We start from the raw sequence: 12,195 nt of genomic DNA, 5'->3' as shown, positions 1-12,195 counted from the left end.
TAAAGAGCTGCAGGACTGAACTAAAATATCACATTACACACATGATGCAGCTAATTAGTCTCATCAGAGACATCAAGAACTGATCCAAGTCTCAAGTAATTCAGCTGAAAACTGGTTATCATCTGAAACATGATGCAGCCTCCACTGAATACTGACAGATACTCACTGTTGTTCTGATGGAACATCATGTTGGAAATTAATCAACCAATTATGTGACTGGTTGCTCTTAAAGGACACACAGCTGGGTTCAGGTTCAGGTCTCTGGTGGATCCTGATGGGAAAAAAAATGCTTTAAGCCTGCATCCATGATATACTTAATTATCTTTAAATCAAATAACTGATGTTAACTTACCCTGCTTTTGAGGCCTGTAATTTGAAAAGTGGGTGATCCTTTAGTAAGTCACTCTTTGAGGACACACACATGGATCCAGGTCTATGTCCCTTCCTGTGAATAAAGGTGGTTTGGTGATGTGAGTGTTGAGCTCTGACATGGAGAAGAGTCATGGACAGTTAGAGATGGTAATCTCACCTCTGAGCTTTGCTCTGGCTCTCATGTTCCCCACACAGAGTGGTTTTAGTGTCCTCACACTGATCCATGCTGCTGAATTCACATCAGCTCACACACTTTCTACCTTCATCTGCAGAGGAAACACAAATCCTCATTTCCATCATTTGGGCAATAAAAAGATCAGCTGTTCCTCCACTGATTGGCTCTGATTCTCTGTTTCATATCAGATCATCTTGGCATTTTTCTGCTGGTTTTCTTGGTCCTTTGGCTCCATTTAATCACTCTGCTGTTAAAAATCTGGGAATGATTTCTGACAGCTCTGACATGTTGGAGAAGCAGATCAGTGCAGTTATTAAAACCATATTTTTAAAACTTAAAGTGACAGCCGAGGTGAAGCTTTAACTCTGATTTAAAGACCTGTAAAAAACTCTCCACTTGACTCCTGGAATTCAATGTATATCAGTTTGAACCAGTCTTTTCTGCAGATTAAATTGTTGCTTTATAAGTTTTAAATGGATTGGCACCTTCTTATTTCTCAGATCTTCTCAACATCCACACCCCTGTAGGAGCACTGCGGTCGACCAGTCAATTTCTATTCGATGTTCCAACATTAAAACACAGAGCTGATCGAGCTTTAGCAGCGGCTGCACATCTGTAGAACTGTTCACCTTTCCATAGAAGCAGACTGTAGATATGTTTAAATCACTGCTTCAGTCTCACCTCTTCTGTGTGGATTTCTACCTGAGAAGATGATGACGTCTGAATTTGATCTTTTGTATTTTATTGTTTTCTTTCATCTCCTTTTTATTTTTATTCATTTAGCTTCTATTGTCTTGAGAGTGTCCTGAGAGTGATCAAAGTTTGTTCTGAAATAAGAAGTGAACATGTTCCCCAAACATTACAGAAACTAACAGGAAAGTTACTGAAGACAAAGTTCAAACTCACAGTTTGTTCAAACAGGCCAAAGTGTTGAAGAAGACGACGCTCCACTCGACGTTTGAACACAACAGAATGTAACACAGGTGAGTTGCTTCCTGGAATGAGTCAGAGCTCCACCTGTGATGGAGGCAGCACAGGTAGGACCTTTCTCAACGAGAAAAGAAAAGGTTTAAAATATGTTGATTTACAGTCAGGTTCTGCAGTTCCTTTGGTTTGTCCATGGCTCAGATTCAACAAACATGAGAAACAGTCCAAAGGTCACGATTGTCGCCTGTTGATGCAGGTTGAACACCATCACAGCAGCACACAGACACACTTCCTGTTCTCTGGAGTCATTTCATAATCTGTTCTCACAGATCACATATAATGGTCATGACTGCTTAATCCATGAGAACATTTCCTGACTGAGAGTTACAGTTCAGTCATTTCTTTCTCAGCTGATCGAAGTTCAGCTCTGCAGCACTCAGAGTTACAATCACTGCCAAAAGATGTTCAAACCCTTCTGAAATAAGATTCTGCCCCAGAAAAACATCGTTCACTCCTGTGGAGGCCGGGACGCTCCGTGTTCACACATTTAAAAACAAATATCCAGCCCATAACCTAACATCTGAACACATCTCATCATGTTTTCACACTTTCTGCCTTCTTCATATTCTGACTGGGATTTATTTCCCCTCCCCTGCTTCCTCCTTTCTTAACTGCGTGCTGTAACAGAGCTGTTTCCCTGCAGGATCAATAAAGTTTCTGCAGTCATTCTGATCAGCTGTTTCCTGCTGAAGCAGCAACACTCTGACAGACAAAAGAAGCTGAAACATGAAAGAGACTCACGGCAGAGTCCTGGTTTCCCTCACAGATGGAGCAGTTGGGTGGTTGGAGCTGCAGAGCGCTGACAGACGGAGGACTTCATCCGAGCTGAGCTGGAAACACTGACGGACTCACACCCGGCCCTGCTTTAAGATGACTCTTCTCTGTTCCACCTTACCTGTAAACCTGAAGGTTCAGTTCTCTGGAACGTTGAGTTTCCTGATGGAGGAAAGATAAAACAGCTGAAGTCACACACAGAAACAGACAGACAGAGAGGCTCAGTGATGTGTGAACATCTGTTCTGCAGCAGTCCTGTCAGAGCTTTGACTGTGGGTCACTTCAACAGGTGGAAGCTTTGAACAAACTCATCAGAGTCTGTGTGAGTCTGTGCGACTCCCACCTGAACAATGAGGCTTCCTGACATTGTTGCAGGTAAACTGCTGCTGTCAGCTGGAATGTTGTCAGATTTCTGTCATCACCTCATCTACCAGCAGAGGCTCACAGCTCAGTTTCATCTGATTCATGTTGACACGTCATGTGATCCATCATGAAGGAGCTGCTTGGCTTTAAGTAAAGGAAGTCAGCTGATCAGTGCTTATTGATATTATTAATAAAGAGTTACGCCAAGATAAAAGAAAAACGTTCATGTCACTTCAACAATGATGAATTATACAGAAGCTGCCCTGACAGCTTTTAAATCATATCTTTTAAATCTTTTTGTTTAACCCAGACAGCTTCTTATCCTTCATCAGTGTGTGCAGCCACACCTTCATCTCTCCTCTGTGAAAATATGTCGTTTGGCTGCTCACACTGAGCATTCTTATCTTTTTTTTTTAAACTCTTGTTTCTAAATAATTTCCCCTCGGGGATTAATAAAGTATTTCTGATTCTGATAACATGCATGAATTGTGTCCAGGAGCGTCTTGTTGTTCCCAGCTGCCTCTGGCCTCCACTTCAGATCCACTCATTTCTAATCCTTCATTCTGAACACACAGTGTGGACACATCATGGCTGGGACAGCAGCAGCAGCTACAAACACGTCCAAACTTTCTGTATTCAGCAGATGTGGAGAGGGCTCCTCAGGAATATAGCTGATTTATCACTTTTTAAAGAAAGTCGACCAAAACTTTGGACAAAAAAGACTCCACAAAAGACAAAGAAATGTTGTTGAAAAGTCAGTTTTCATTTTATCGAGGTCTCTCTGCTCTTTGTGTAACTTGAATATTCTACATTTTAAATGATTCTTTATAAAGTATTTTAGTCTTTAGTGCCGGTCACATGATCACATCATTTATAGGATTGTCTCTCCCCGCTGCTTCACCCACCTGTGGGCATGTCTGGGGCGCTTGGCCCTCTCGGGTCGCTGTGGATTGTGTGTACACTTATACACTCATTACTAAGCACGGTAATCATGTAGGTCCTGAGTGTGTGTGTGTGCTCATAAAGGTCCATGACAATGACAATGTGTTCTGATAGTGTTGTATGAGTTTTATAAACTCTGAGGTGTCAAACAGAAGCTGTGAACATTACAAGTGTCACTGCTGTCGTTCCTCCAGAAACACACTCACTACACCGGCTTCAGGAGCCAGTAGGAACTTTGTCCGTCTCTGATGTCATCAGCAATAACCAATGGGAGAGCAGCTGAGAGTCTGGAACAAGCCCCGCCCCCTCACTGTTTGCTTCTGCCGGGGTGAAGCACAGAGATAAATCTTAAGAGGAGAACAGCCTCGTGCCTTCTGTTAAAGACACCTTTACGTCGACTAAATACAGTACACACACACACACACACACACTCAGATAAAATCAGTTAGTGAAAAACACAGCAGGCTGTGAGAGAAAGTAAACCCAACCCAATCAAGACTGAACCTGAGCGATGTAGAACTGAAATTACTGAGCACATCGAACAGTAGAAGAAGACCATTTTCACTGATATTAGTATCAGATAGAATTGGAGGTGCTTCTCTTTCTCCAGCTGACCTTCACTCCTCTGTGTCTTCTCTCCAACCATCTTTGTCCCAACCATTGCATCTGTGTTCAGTACATCTCCAGCATCAGGTCCACTGTGTCCGTTCTGCTCGTCTTCTGCAGACGGTGCTTCTTCGTGGCTGGAACCATCCAATAAGTCAGGATTCTGCAGGAACCACTGGAAGAGTTTCACTTCCTCCTAAAGTTGAACGCTTCTGTGTTCATTAAACGAACGTCTTGCAGTTCATATATTCGCCACCAGATAGAGACAAATTACCATCAATGCAGAGTCCCGCTCAGTATTACTGATAGTACTTCAGAGCTCCTGAGAGGACACATTTAAATCAGAAACATACAAATAAATTATTTCTGTATTTGAGCCAGGCTCCCACCTCCATATAAGACACACATTCTGTCCTCATACAACAAGCAGATCTCCTGTCCGAGCTTCACATCTTTACAGTTAACATATTGATGAAGATTCTCAGTAATCCAGGTCACAGTAATCCGAGGAGCTCACATCCTTTGGCCTAAAAGGCCTCGAGCACAGAGCGAGATAAGACCAGAGTCACCCATTCATGAGAGAAAGTGTCTTATAAACTTCTGAAGTTCTTCAAGTAAATAGGTTTATTTTAGCGTTTCTTTTGGTCAGAGGCTCTGGTGCTCTAGAGTTTCTGAATGTTAGATGCAACACCTTTAAAATCTATTTTATCTTCATGCAAACAGCTAATCTTAACTGTCCTGTAGTTCGTAATGACAGATCTCCATTTATTCCCAACTCTTTCGCTGCATTTTTAAAACTTCATTACATTTGTTTTGTAGTTGATATTGAACCACCAAACCAGCCAGCTCAGAAGACACAGTATTTGACAGCTATCAGATTGAGTGGAGGATATAAATTACACAACTTAGGTTACAAAAGAGTTATCCCTACACAATGAGTAATCTAATGTTTGTGTACAGATGCAGAATTTATCTCAGCTCAAAAAAAATAACAGCATTTCGTGTTCATTTTGTTTTCTTCCCTTTGAAATACCTGAACTTATCATCCCTTGAGGAGTATTTAGGTTTAGAGTTGAAGAACATCTCCTTAAAGGAGGCAGAGAGCTGTCAGAGGAAATCCCTGTAATGACTGTTGAAAATAAAAATATGAAATTAGTCACAAACTGAGTTGTGTACTCATAAACTCAGACCTTAAACACAGATCCAATGATAGGAGAAATGTTCAGCTTTAATTTCAGAGTCAGTCTTTCAGTGTCTTCCTGAGTGTTGTTTTGTGTGTCTGCAGCCTGTCTGATCACAGAGGAAGACTCACCACCTGCAGGGAGAAACATTGAGTTGGAGTTTGCATTATGAAGTGGGCAGTGAGTGAAGGCAGGGGCCTTGGCCTGATTCCTGGCATCACAAACTAGGAAGGAGCCAGAGCCGGTGTGTAAGGTGGAGCCGTACCAACGAGATATAGTTGGACTCCAGACTCTTATAATCTGGAAGTGTGTAGGGGGAGATGGGCGGCCAGATGTGGGTATATTCACAAACCTGAGAAATATCTATACTTTCAGATTTCAAACTTCCCCATAACTTAAACACAAACCCTACAATAAACAAATAATGAAGAAGCAGGTTTGACTGTATTTACAGTTTCACTTTGATTCCTTTTCTTAACTCTGTCCTGTTTCTTTACACATCATGTGGTTTGCTGAATATTAGATCTCTCCCTTCGAAGTCTCTGTTAGTGAATGATTTGATTTGTGATCATCATATTGATTTATCATTTTGTTTTACAGAAACCTGGCAGCAGCAGGAGGATCATGTTAGCATTAATGAATCAACTCCCTCTGACTATTTAAATGTTCATGTTCCTAGAACCACAGGCAGAGGAGGAGGAGTGGCAGCTATCTTCAGATCAGGGTTACTAATCAGTCCTAGACCCAAGATTAGTTTTAGCTCTTTTGAATCTCTGATTCTCAGTTTTTCCCACCCAAAGTGGAAATCACAAAAACCTCTTGTGTTTGTTGTTGTGTATCGTCCACCTGGCCCTTATTCTGAGTTTCTCTCTGAATTCTCAGAGTTTTTATCCCAGTTAGTGCTGAGTACAGATAAAGTCATTGTAGTGGGTGACTTTAATATTCATGTAGATGTTGAAAATGACAGCCTAAATATTAACTTTAATTCTATATTAGACTCTATTGGATTTTCTCAAAGTGTTCACAGACCTACTCACTGCCTTAACCATACCCTTTACCTTGTGCTGACTTATGGCATTGAGAGTGAACAGTTAACAGTGTTCCCTCATAACCCTGTCTTGTCTGACCATTTTTTAATAACTTTTGAATTTACATTACTTGACTACACGGTTTCTGAGAAGAATTCTACATATAGAAGGTGTCTGTCAGAGAATGCTGTAACCAGATTTAAAGAGTTGATTTCATCATCCTTTTCTTCACTGCCATGTGCTGATATGACACAGGATGGCTACCTAAATTTTACTCCAGTAGAACTTGACTCTCTTGTTGACAGCACTACAGCTTCAATGCGTACAACACTGGACAATGTTGCCCATCTGAAAAGGAAGGTAATCAGTCAGAAGAGGTTGGCTCCTTGGTATAATTCACAGCTGCGTGCGTTAAAGCAGACTGCAAGAAAGCTGGAGAGACAGTGGCGTTCCTCTAATTTAGAAGAGTCTCAATTAGTCTGGAAAGATAGTTTAATAACGTATAAGAAAGCACTTCGTAAAGCTAGAACTGCTTATTATTCATTATTGATAGAAGAGAATAAGAATAATCCCAGGTTTCTTTTCAGCACTGTTGCCAGGCTGACAAAGAGTCCGAGCTCTGTTGAGCCATGTATTCCTTTAACTCTCAGCAGTGATGATTTCATGAGATTCTTCATCAATAAAATTGTTTCTATCAGAGAGAAGATTAATGGAATCCTTCCCATTATTATCACTGATGTATCATCAAGTAGAGGAGCTTTAGAAGTATCTTTCGAACCTGAATTGTATTTAGACAGCTTCTGTCCAGTTGATCTTTCTGAGCTAACAACAGCAATAGTCTCTTCTAAACCATCAACTTGTATGTTAGACCCAATCCCAACCAGACTGTTCAAGGAGGTTTTCCCCTTAATTGACACTTCCATATTGGATTTGATCAATCGGTCTTTGTTGATAGGATATGTACCTCAGACTTTTAAGGTTGCTGTAATTAAACCTTTACTTAAAAAACCTACTCTTGATTCAGAAGTGTTGGCTAATTATCGACCTATATCCAATCTCCCTTTTTTGTCCAAAGTTCTTGAAAAAATAGTTGCAGTTCAACTTTGTGATCATTTACATAGAAATAATCTGTTTGAAGAGTTTCAGTCAGGATTCAGAGTGCATCATAGCACAGAAACGGCACTGGTGAAAGTTACCAATGATCTCCTGTTAGCTTCTGATAGCGGACTTGTTTCTGTGCTTGTCCTGTTGGATCTCGGTGCTGCATTTGATACGATCGATCACAGCATTCTGTTACAGAGACTTGAACATGTTATTGGGATTAAAGGAACTGCATTAGGCTGGTTTAAGTCATATTTATCTGATAGATTCCAGTTTGTTCTTGTAAATGAGGAATCTTCCTCACACTTTGGAGTAAGTCATGGAGTTCCTCAGGGTTCTGTGCTTGGACCGATTCTTTTTACTTTATACATGCTTCCATTAGGTAACATTATCAGACAGCATGGCATAAATTTCCATTGTTATGCTGATGATACTCAGCTGTACTTATCTATGAAACCAGATGAAACCTACAGGTTGGTCAGGCTACAAGCCTGTCTTAAAGACATAAAGACCTGGATGACTCAGAACTGTCTGCTTTTAAATTCAGACAAAACTGAAGTTGTTCTCTTTGGACCTGAGCACTTCAGGGAGAAATTGTCTAGTTATATAGTTACTCTAGATGGTATTTCCTTGGCTTCTAGTTCTACAGTGAGGAACCTTGGAGTTATTTTTGACCAGAATTTATCATTTGACGCACATATAAAACTGGTTTCTAGGACTGCCTTCTTTCACCTTCGTAATATTGCCAAAATCAGGAACATCCTGTCTCAAGGTGATGCAGAGAAACTAGTTCATGCATTTGTTACTTCAAGATTGGACTACTGTAATTCCTTATTATTGGGCTGTCCCACATATTCTCTGAAAAGCCTCCAGCTGATCCAAAATGCTGCAGCCAGAGTTCTGATGAGAACTAACAGGAGAGATCATGTTTCTCCAGTTTTAGCTTCTCTTCATTGGCTCCCTGTTAAATTCAGAATAGAATTTAAGATTCTTCTTCTCACATATAAAGTTCTTAATGACCGAGCTCCATCATATCTTAAAGATTTAATTGTAAGATATTTTCCTAACAGAGCACTTCGCTCCCAAACTGCAGGTTTACTTGTTGTTCCCAGAGTTTCTAAAAGTAGAATGGGAGGTAGAGCCTTCAGTTATCAGGCCCCTCTCTTGTGGAATAAGCTGCCAGTAAATGTCCGGGAAGCAGACACCCTTTCCACTTTTAAGATTAGACTTAAAACTTTTCTTTTCGATAAAGCTTATAGTTAGGGATGGCTCAGGTGATCCTGAAACATCCCATAGTTAAGCTGCTATAGGCTTAGACTGCTGGGGGACCTCATCTGTCACACCTTTCCTCACTTTGCTCTCTTTTTCCCCCTGTTTAATTTCTCAATTGCTATTATGTACATGTGACATTATTGTGGTTATTAATTTCTGTTTCCCTGTTCCAACAGGTGTCCTTTGAATGGTGGTATGGTGTTTTTCCCCCCTCTTTTCTGTCTTCTCAAACCCCAGCTGGTCGAGGCGGATGGCCACCCTTCCTGAGTCTGGTCCTGCCAGAGGTTTCTTCCTGTTAAAAGGGAGTCGTTCCTTTCCACAGTCGCCACAGGCACGCTCAGGACGGGAGATTAGACTGAAGACAAGTTTCAGTGCAATCTGTTGGTTTCCTTAGCTAGGATATTTTTTTTTTAATTGGCTCTACATGAATTAATTTGATTATTTTGAAATTAATTAATTGAATTCCAATTGGCTTGAATTGGACTATATTATTTAAGTGAAAATTGAAATGACAATGCAGTCTTAACAAACCTTTAATAGGTCAAATCTACATGTGAGTTAAGAGCTAATATTGGACTCTTCTCTGGACTCTGGTCCAGCCAGCCAGGAGTACAGAAAGTTTGCAGGTTAGGGGTCAGCTTTAGTTTTCAGGCAGCTCAACTCTGCAGGTGTTTACCTATTCTGAAGTCCAGCAGCCGTATGAGAGCTCATGTTTCATGTCACGCACTTGAATGCACCAGGGAGAAGATTTAGGTTAACATTTCAGAAGAAGATCATGATTTAAGAATTTCAAGCGGAAACTTCCTTGTTCCCTCCCTAAACTGATCTGAAGGTGGGAGGATGTGTGAAACCATTGTGTGATAGTAGAGGAGCTCTTAAGTGAAGATCAGCTGCAACAAAAGGAGGTGGAATTAGTTTTATATCACAGTACAGACGGTGTTTCTGCTCTGAGAGTCACACACTGCTCTGCCAAATGGAGGAAATGGCTCAGAAAAGTGTTAAACTGGACTTGGAAACTTTCTCTTGTTCGATCTGTCTGGATCTACTGAAGGATCCGGTGACTATTCCCTGTGGGCACAGCTACTGCATGAACTGTATTAAAGGCTACTGGAATGGAAAGAATAAGAAGGGAATTCACAGATGCCCTCATTGCAGGAAAACTTTCACACCGAGGCCTGTCCTGGAGAAAAGCACCATGTTAGCTGATTTAATGAAGCAGCTGAAGAAGACTGGACTCCAAGCTGCTCCTGCTGATCACTGCCATGCTGGACCTGAAGATGTGGCCTGTGATTTCTGCTCTGGAAGAAAACTGAAAGCCATCAAGTCCTGTTTATTCTGTCTTTTCAAAGAAATCTTACTCAGCTCTGATCATTAATGAGAATATGATGAAGAAATTTTGAGATTTTGTGGTGGGGCTGAGAACTGTTCAACTCTCATTGTCCTGTTCCACGTATTGTTTAAGGACCGTCACAGGTACAAGGGTCAAGGGTGCTGGAGAAGGCCTATCTATCTTATTTCAGCTTCCATCTAAACCTTGTTTTACTGAATGTCTCATGACCTTGTGTGGCATAAATAGCAATAGTATAATCTTTTTAACTCAGACAACTCTGTGTCAGTTTCCTGATATGTCATGCAGACACCTTGCTATGAAAATAAATGTTTTGTGTTAATTGTCTCTGAGTCTCATTTTGAGAGAATTTTCTTGACACCAACACAACAGACATTTGAAACAGTTTCACAGCTTGAAGTTGAGCCTTGTGCCCTTTTAGTGTTGGAACAGCCTTAACTTTCAACTTCAGTCATTAAACAGTTATCTGGAAAGTACAGGGAACAAATCCAAACCTTTTTCAGACTGTTAAAGATTTCTGGGTCTTTGGGGAATATAAGTCCAACTTTCCCTCGTAACCAAACACACATTTTCTTCAAAAATATCTCTGAAAAGCATGAGAAGTGTTGACATCTGACCTTTAATAAAATGCAGAACAATGAAATACAGACTAGTGTAAAGCTAGACTTCACATTAAAATGAAATTATATATTGTGTCTACAGATGTTGTATATTTACATAAATACCCACAGCTTGTGCAAAGCTACTTCGTGAATCTTAACTTTAAACAAAATATAAATGTTCAGTATAACAGAATAAAATATGTTTCTAGTTTCAAACAGATTGCATATAGTTCTGTCCATACACTCATAATCGATGCCATGTTTGTCTTGAATGGTGGGAGAGCTGGCCACAGTTAAAACAATCCCAACAATTTATAAAGCACTTTCAATAGTTCTTCAAACATGTGCTACCCACAGAAAATTCAGAACAAAAGTCTTGACAAGAGAAGGTGGTAATCCACACAAAATAGTTTTAATCTGAACAAAAGAAAGGCTTTTGATTGGTAGTTACTGTTCCTGCTCCCAAGTTAACGTTGTCTTATATGCTATAAAATTTGTTGATTTAAACCAGTCATTTATCTGCAGTGTGAGTATGTTCGTGTCTCTTTAGACTAGATAATTGAGTGAAAGCTGCTTCACAATGACCACAGCTGTATGGTTTCTCTCCTGTGTGAATATGTTGGTGTTTCTCTACACCAGATAATGCTGTGAAACCTGCCCCACATTGACCACAGCTGTATGGTTTCTCTCCTGTGTGAATACGTTGGTGTTTCTTTAGACTAGATGATTGAGTGAAAGCTGCCCCACACTGACCACAGCTGTATGGTTTCTCTCCTGTGTGAATATGTTGGTGTTTCTCTACACCAGATAATGCTGTGAAACCTGCCCCACATTGACCACAGCTGTATGGTTTCTCTCCTGTGTGAATACGTTGGTGTTTCTTTAGACTAGATGATTGAGTGAAAGCTGCCCCACACTGACCACAGCTGTATGGTTTCTCTCCTGTGTGAATACGTTGGTGTTTCTTTAGGTGAGATAATTGAGTGAAAGCTGCCCCACACTGACCACAGCTGTATGGTTTCTCTCCTGTGTGAATACGCTGGTGTGTCTTTAGACTAGATAAGTGAGTGAAAGCTGTTCCACACTGACCACAGCTGTAAGGTTTCTCTCCTGTGTGAATACGTTTGTGTGTCTTAAGATTGGAAGATGTAGTGAAAGCTGCTCCACACTGACCACAGCTGTATGGTTTCTCACCTGTGTGAATACGTTGGTGTTTCTTTAGACCAGATAATGCGGTGAAAGCTGCCCCACACTGACCACAGCTGTATGGTTTCTCTCCTGTGTGAATACGTTGGTGTCTCTGTAGATTAGCTAATTGAGTGAAACCTGCCCCACACTGACCACAGCTGTATGGTTTTTCTCCTGTGTGAATACGTTTGTGTGTCTTAAGATTGGAAGATGTAGTGAAAGCTGCTCCACACTGACCACAGCTGTAAGGTTTCTC

General features: G+C 40.8%; 1 protein-coding gene and 1 long non-coding RNA gene across 2 annotated transcripts in view; one reads left to right on the top strand and one right to left on the bottom strand.

The window, feature by feature from the left end:
• Positions 1-12,195, top strand: part of LOC140291809 (NLR family CARD domain-containing protein 3-like) — a 562,338-nt gene that overhangs the window by 118,988 nt on the left and 431,155 nt on the right. The gene's annotated exons all lie outside the window — the stretch shown is intronic.
• On the bottom strand, positions 89-639 carry LOC140292550 (uncharacterized). The gene is made up of 3 exons (XR_011912565.1): positions 530-639; positions 353-445; positions 89-271 (listed from the first exon to the last, which is right to left on the bottom strand). It is a non-coding gene; the product is annotated as an uncharacterized lncRNA (long non-coding RNA).

Source organism: Leuresthes tenuis, unplaced genomic scaffold (genome assembly GCF_036924035.1).
Source record: "Leuresthes tenuis unplaced genomic scaffold, fLeuTen1.0.hap1 SCAF_1, whole genome shotgun sequence".
Classification (NCBI taxonomy): Eukaryota; Metazoa; Chordata; class Actinopteri; order Atheriniformes; family Atherinopsidae; genus Leuresthes; species Leuresthes tenuis.
The sequence above is the reverse complement of the archived record's forward strand: the minus strand, read 5'-3'. Positions and strand labels throughout refer to the sequence as shown.